The 8,338-nt window shown below is 34.6% G+C and overlaps 1 pseudogene across 1 annotated transcript; it reads right to left on the bottom strand.

Annotated features, from left to right (window-relative positions):
- Positions 1–387: 387 nt before the first annotated feature.
- Positions 388–7,524, bottom strand: LOC109788046 (cucumisin-like; annotated as a pseudogene). Its single transcript, XR_014429835.1, has 7 exons — positions 7,396–7,524; positions 5,363–7,313; positions 5,218–5,321; positions 5,032–5,143; positions 4,620–4,817; positions 4,320–4,533; positions 388–4,199 (listed from the first exon to the last, which is right to left on the bottom strand). The product of XR_014429835.1 is annotated as a cucumisin-like (transcript).
- Positions 7,525–8,338: the final 814 nt, after the last annotated feature.

Genomic DNA, 8,338 nt, shown 5'->3' with positions numbered 1-8,338 from the left:
GTCACCTTCTGTATCAAAGGACATCCCATAGCTTGGAATATCTTTTCAATTTCAAAAATCCAGTCAGTTGCTCCATCAGGATTATAGCCCCCACGAAAGCTTGGTGGGTTATTTCGTTGGAATCTCTCTAGCCAATCTATCTCTGGTCGTTGGTTCATATTACTAAGAGTCTGAGCCATTGCTTGTAGAGCGTCAGCGATTGCACGATCGTTTCTACCTCCTGCCATTGTTTTTCTGTCCTCCCAGAAAAATTTATGCTTTAAAACAACAATTTTAATCAATTGTCATTTTAACATATCTATATGTTCAACAATCAATTTACTACATCATTCATCTATCATAGTAGACTCATAACTCACGGCCGATTGAATCGACCTGCTCTGATACCACTAAATGTGACACCCTTACTACCCCGACACATATATCAGAAAATTATAATAATTTTCAGAAGGTTTAAATTTTCTAAGTTAGTAAAAGGGTTCACATAAAAATTCAACAATCACATTAATAGAGATATAAAACATAAAACACAATAGTTTTTACAAATTGTTTTCAAAATAATATTACAGTACCAAATTCACACGAATATTTCGCTCCTAAAAATCCTTTGCCCCGATGTCACAATATCAGAGCATTTCCCAAAATAAAACTGTTGGCATCCTATATGCCACTTGCAACCGGATCCTCTCCACCTAAAATATCCACAATTTATACGGTGAGAAAAGAAGATATCTATATGCAAAGTACATCCAAACACACCATATTAAAATCTCATCATATTTCTTTATTTAATAAAATATTTACGATCATGTATCATAGTTTATCAATTCATCATAATCCACTTAGATTTTATAATTAACAAAATCATTTATACCTTTTCTCATTCACATCATTAAAACAATTATTTCACCATTCATAACTCATGTCAATCTCAACATCATTTCCACATCAATAATTCATGCCAATCTCAACAATTAACACTATGCCAAGACCTCGCCACATCTGACACAAGTGATACGGGTTAATTGCCTCACTCAACCCACACCAGACCAGGGTCATGCCCTCCCTGTAGCATCACTTACCCAGGGGCCATGCCATCCCTAATCATTTGGTGTGAGGAAACACAATCACATTACAATCAATACAATCTCTTGCAATTAACCCTATGCCAGGGCTGCCATAAACGACATAAATGGTGGTGTTAACTGTCTTACTCATCCCACACCATGCTAGGGTCACGCCCTCCCTGTAGCACCACTTACCCAGGGGCCGTGCCGTCCCTAGTCATCGATGTGAGACACCACAATCACAATCAAAGTCACATTCATACATCCTTTCATCTTATAACTCAAATTCATATCACGTACACAATTCCATATCACATAGATAACAGATAAGCTCAATATAATAGGGTTTACATACCCCTCAAGCAATTCACATCAATATCATTAATTCTTAACAAGTAATACAACAATAACTTTCATTAATATAATAATCAATAGAATAATTAATATAAACAATAAAACCCCTAATTATTCCAAAATCTAGCTCACCGCATTTTCCTTACAATTCATTCTTCTTCACAGATCATCATTCCTACACTTAGGCATATTTATAAACCTCAACACAGATAATTTTAATAGAACCAATAATTCTCCAAATCAAATAATTGTAAAATCAATCATATTCCTAAGGAATTCTTCCTCTACCCAATTCCCTCATGTACTATACATATAAATAATCCCCTTTTCCCCCGTACCTGGTTAACTAGAAATTAGGCTAGAACCTCCTCTTCTTAGATAGGGACCAGAACTGAAAATAGACCAGAGCTTCCTCCTATGGATTCCTCTTGATCTTCAAAGAGAAGAAGAGGAAATGAGAGAGAGTAGAAGAGAAGAGAGAATGAGAATGAGAAGTGTTTCTTGGGATGGTTTGCAATGGAGAAGTGAAGGTCTATTTATAGTCTCCAAAACACATTAAAAAAATGTAAAATAATGGAGAAAAGATAGACAAAACTAAGTGGAATGAATTAGTGGAATGAATTATAGAAGTTGGTGGGAATTAATGGAGTTGGTGCCATGTTCTTTTCCTCACCGACTTTGGCCACTGATTTGGACCTTATAGACAGCCGAATCTGAAAATATTTTCTTCCTGAAAGTTGTAGGAGTTTCTCTTATCTTTCCATAGCCACCAAGTTTGTATCATTTGAACACTCACCGACCAAGTTATGCCCCAAACACCGAGGCTTGCCAATCAGTCCAGCGAGAAACAATTGTATCAATTAAATTCCAATTTTTGACCTTCTATACGACCGAATTTGAATATGGCTATTTCTGTAAAAGTTGTACGTTTTTCTCTTAGTTTTCCATTGATACCAATTTTGCATCATTTGGACCATCACAGCTCAAGTTATGCCCCAAACACCGGGACTTGTCAGTCAGCCCAGCGAGAATTGGTTCTTAAAAAAATTTACAACTATCTAATTAGGCCCAACTACACACTTATCTTTTTAAAGCCTACAATTAAACATAAATGGAGTGTAAATACAATTGAAGTAAAAGATAATCACCAAATTATGACCAAATATTGTGTAATAATAATAATAGTAATAACCATTTTGAAAACTGGGATGTTACAAGTTGTATATCTAACATTCTCTCATTGTTTTGTATGATTTCTCTTGCATTCCTTCACTAAATGATGAAGACCTACCAAAACAGAATTCATATCACTAATGTCTTGTTTGGTAGAGAACAAATGGATAAGAAATAAGGTGTAGAGAGTGAACATAAGAGAGGTTATTTAGTTGTGAAAAATAGAGTGGACAGAAATTAAAAGATGGTAAATTTCACCTTTTTATTTATTTTTATTTATTTATTTCTCTCTCCTCCCTTTTATTTTTATTTTTTGACTGAACTCTCCTCTCTTTTATATATATCTCATTTCTTATACATTTCTTATTTATTTCTCACATATTTTTCTTCAATCAAACAACCAAATTTTTATTTATTTATTATCTATTTCTCTTCACTTTTTATTTCTTTCCACTCTATTTCTCAACTATTTCTTTCTTTTATATCAATTACAAGTTAAAAGAAGAAATAGCTAACTGAAGCAGTGAATCAGCTGTCTATCATAAATTGTAATTGAGATATATTGATAGTGTACTTTTCTTTAATGAAAAATATTAGTAATTAGTGATTATATTAGGAGGAAAATTCAAAACCACTTTTTCCTTGTCACTCTAACCCTGCGTGCTTATCTGACACCTCTTTTTTATAGAGTGTAGCACAGTGTGATTATAAAAGGAACAGCTCCGCTACCAACGATCATAGATGAATGTGATGCACAGCACAAAAAACAATCCATGAAAAGGAACAGAAGAATTAAAGGCTATGTAAAAGCAAAGTCCACATCTCACCATGCGTTTTAATTTATCAGCATGCTTGTAGCTAGTAGTGGAACTATAATATTTTACACGCGAAGCTACCAGAATTTGACTGCAGAACGAGGATTTATTCTATAATAGAATTACAAACCAAATTAAACAGTAGGTACAAAACAAAAAAGTACTGAAAGCAACCAACGCAGCATTTGGAAAGTGTCATCATACGCCATTCTGTACTGCGTATTATTTTCTACTGTTCCACGCACATACGATTAGAGAATTTATTTGAGTTCACCGTACACTACAATGGTGGTTCTAACTTGAAAAGTTCCATCATCCCAAACTATAGAAGCAGAGAGTATTTCCACATTAATACTCCCTTCAATTATGACTGAGAATTTCTTCTTCTGCCCAATTGATGTGAAGGACAGAACATTTGGTTCCACTTGAATATCCAACAAAGAAGGAGACACCACTTTGGCTTTATAGCTAGATGTTGCCAATCCCACGTTTGTAACCGTTCTATTGAAAACATGACTGAAATATTCTGAGACGTTTACATGAAGAGCAAATGATGGGAGATTGAATTCGTATACAGCTTCCTTTTTAGAGTGTTTGCTGCAACTACTATGATCCCTAGTGATCTTTCGGAGTTGTTCATTTGTAAGGCCCTCTCCGCACAAGAACTTGACATAATCTGCTTCACTAATGTCATACACTAAACCAGGATTTGCTGCTTTAACAGGATTAATTTGCCCCGCGCCATATGCAAATTCAACATCAGGATTAGGAGTAGGACTCATTGGAGTAGCTGTTGATTGGAATGCAACATAGATATATACGGTCACTAATTAATTAGGACTACTTAACATGAAAAGTGGTGAAGAAACTTTGAGTTTTGCAATGGATGCATTATACAAATAAATATTACCGGTGGTCATTAAGGCAGACTTGATCATAGCAGGAGACCAATTGGGATGAAATGATTTGACATATGCAGCTGCTGCGGATGCATGAGGGCAAGCCATTGAAGTGCCAAATGCTAAATTGTAGTGTGCTGGTCTTTTGTCACCTTTAAAATGTGAAATTGGGTTGAGTGGAGTCCATGCAGCTAGAATGTTAACTCCTGGAGCAGCAAGGTCAGGCTACAATAACAATATGAAGAAATTATATGCATTAGCATTATTTTGTGAGATTGAAGATGAGAATTTGATGTGAATTTTAGAGTTACCTTGAGAGTGTTTGGCGTGAATGGATTGGGACCTCTAGCTGAAAAGGAAGCTACGTAAGGGGCTGCTGTATCATTGACTTCAACACTCCTAAATATTGTGGCTGTTGAATTACTCGTTGAAGTCATGTATGAAAATACACTAAGGATGTTCCTTTGACTAAGCAAAGCTGCAGGCAGCGCAAGTGTGTGTTGGGCCCGCTAGTCCACCCGTTCCTCCACCATAATATGATATTGTCCGCTTTGGGCCCAAGCCCGCACGGTTTTGTTTTTGGGCTCCTTCCCAAAAGGCCTCATACTATGTGGAATGGTGGACACTTATAAACTAGCCAATGTTCCTTCATTTTACCGATGTGGGACTTGGGATGAATCCCAACAGTGTGAATGGAGAATCTTTTGAAATAGGGGATCCAACAAGCATCCCAACTGCCCCAGACAAACCCCCAACTTTAGAAGAATCAAAGCCGTCACACAGAACAATCTTTCCTTTCACCAAATGTTTATCCAAAGAGTTATCCAAGCAAAGCCTGAGCAGTGTATAACACATGAAATTCAAATCCAAAACTAATAAACTAATGTACAAAACTTTGATACCTCATACCTGGATATGCTACTGTTATATCCATCCGCAGTGTTGGGTGCATTTCCAGAGAAAATCAGTGGAAACATTTTGTTTTTGAGATCAAAAGTGTTAATTGAAGTCCCCTGTGTCATTAATCCATAAATAAAAATAATCTTTATAATTCAAAAAAGAATAAGGATAGTAGTAGTAGTACCTCAAAAACCATGCCGTTGCCTAATTGCACCTTGGTAATGAACTTCCTATCAATAGTGGTAGCTGCGACAGAAAGAAGCCAAGGTGAATAATTTGTGATAGTGGAAGGCCTTGGACCGTCGTTACCGGCTGCATGTGACGTTAAGATGCCTCTTTTCATTGCATGGAAACTTCCAATATCTATGGCGTCTTCAAAGTAGTGCTTGGGTTCAAATGGTCCAAGTGAAAGGGAAATGATATCAACTCCATCGGCAATTGCTTCATCAAATGCTGCAAGGGTATCAGCCTCGCTACCACAACCTATGGCTTCGGCTTCCCAACATATATACTTTGTACACTGCAATGCGTGCTGATGGAACACCTCCACGCGCTGTCCCTGAGCCAAATCCTAAGACACTCGCAGAGTTCACCCAATTCCCAGCAACCATGGAAGCTGTGTGTGTCCCGTGCCCTCCTGTGTCTATTGGAGATATGATATCGCTTTTCGAATAGTAACCTTCGATATTGATGTATTTTGCTCCGATTATTTTGCTGCATGTAAGTTGTAACATGCTTTAATCAAGAATGAATTTATTATTTGAAAAAACGTGTATATATTTTTTACGGTTCCCGCCTAACTTAACTTCAAAAATTTAAGCTAACTCGTCTGAATGTATTATCCTGTTTATATATACTAACGGGAAACGTAGTCAAAGGTTACTTTCATGAAAAAAAAATTATAAAAAAAATAAGTAATTATTATTTTTAAAGAGGACAGTCATATTTTTTTTATTATATATTTTTCTTATTTTTCTTTAAATATATATTGATGAAAAAAAAATAAAATACAATCCAGGAATATAATAATCTTTAAAAAAGTGGATACCAAATATATTGGAGATAAAGAGTATTTTAGAAATTACGTGAGAAAAAAAGTCAAAATAATTTGTATACCAAAATAGATTTATCGTCATTATTAATAATATAAATTTTGAGAAAGTAAATTATGGGTTTATCTCAAATTTATATATATTAATGTTGTCAATTAGTCATAATTGGTCATACTATTGATTAATGTAAAACTTTTAACATATTTTTTACATTAATAATTAAACATCTCAAATATGAAGCTTGTAAAAATTACAAGTAATTTAATAACGACGCAATAACAAGTGATTTGATAGACTTATCAATAATTAATAATTATTAAAATATACTTTGATATCATCTTAAAATTTAGGTATAAATCTAATTTAATAGTGTTACATAACTAATTTGTAAAGTTAAAATTTTAACATAATTTTATAGAATTGACTTAGATTAAATATTTAATATATATTATTTTAGTTTCTAAATTGGAAATATTGATAAAAACATACTTATTCCATTTTTTCATTGACATTTAGAGTTATACACAAGAATTAAGAAAATGATTGATATTTTAATTTTTTAAAATATTTATTATTTATTTTCTTGTTATATCTTTTAGTGGTCGAAGAAGAAATAGGTACATTAAAAATAAATAAATATATTATCTAGTAAACACACATTAATTATTAAGAATAAAAATTAAAAAAAAATAATAAGTCATTAATTTTAAAAAAATGAAAATAAAAAAATAAAAAAAAATAATGTAGAACGACTATAAGAGAAAATGGAAAGAATATTTATTTGCGTGGGAATAGGATATATATCAAGAAATGATTACTTGTTGCAGGTAAAGTTGTGGCATGACCCCTTCCATTTTTTTGGTGGAGGACCAAATCCTTGGTCACTGAAGCTCTTGGACTCTGGCCAAACTCCTGAGTCTATTACTCCAACGATTATGTCACTCTCTATGTTTGACCTTTTGACTTGCGGCGACACGCCTATGAAGTCCCACGATTTCGTTGTGTGAAGCCGATTCTTCTTGTTCGGGAAGACAGAAACAACGTCCTCCATTTCTGTTGCAATAGCAAAGTATATAACAGTCTTCTTTATTGCCAAGAAGTAACAGCGTGGAAAAAGAAAGAGAGACTATATCACCTGCCATTCTTTCTGCCTCATCTTCTGTTAACTTCACCACAAAACCATTAAAGCTTTTCTTGTAGCTGTGAAGTATAGCTTCTGCGGGTTCTATGTCACTTTATGAATACACATTAATTTGGATATGGTCAATCTTACGATAAACTTGTTGGATAAGAAACAATGTATATATATAACTCAAACGTGGCTTTCATATAGAAAGATATTATGTATATGTCATCATCATGTATTACCTGTTATGAAACTTAAATTAGAAGTTATTTTGTTTTAATAATAATAATGGTGTTAATTATGAGAGGCATTTAAAATATGTAAACGTTGTTTTTTTGTCAGCTACAAATAAGTGTAATTTCATTTGCAACATAAATGAGAATATAGAGAGTTTATTTGCTCCCAATTTTGCCTTATTTGTGATTAACAAATTGGTATCAGAGCTGGTTGTGTAAGGTGAGTGTGTGAGCCGACCTGCAAAAGTATTGCAGTGTACTTAACCTGAGAGAAGAGTGTCAAAAAGTCTTGTGAGGTGTGTGAGTAGAGCATATACACTCAAGAGAGATGGCAGGTTTAACTAATGGCATTCCACTACCCAAGTTGACTAAAGATGTCAACTACGACAACTGGAAGGTGCAGATGAAGGCCCTTCTCGGCTCCCAAGATAACTGGGATGTGATTGAGAATGGGCACGAGGAACCAGTGACCACCGAGGGGTATACAAATGCCCAACTGAATGCATTGAAGGTTGTTCAAGCAAAGGACAAGGCAACACTATATTTGCTGTACCGAGCTGTTGACGAGTCGGGTTTTGAGAAGATAGCAAATGCTAAATCTTCAAAAGAGGCATGGGATATACTCGAGAAAGCAAAAAAGGGAGATGAACGCGTGAAGCAAGTTCGGCTTCAAACTCTTAGAGGCGAACTTGAAAATATGAGAATGAAGGAGTTCG

The sequence above is a fragment of the Cajanus cajan genome, chromosome 9 (genome assembly GCF_000230855.2).
Source record: "Cajanus cajan strain Asha chromosome 9, NIPB_CcT2T_4, whole genome shotgun sequence".
Classification (NCBI taxonomy): domain Eukaryota; kingdom Viridiplantae; phylum Streptophyta; class Magnoliopsida; order Fabales; family Fabaceae; genus Cajanus; species Cajanus cajan.
The sequence above is the reverse complement of the archived record's forward strand: the minus strand, read 5'-3'. Positions and strand labels throughout refer to the sequence as shown.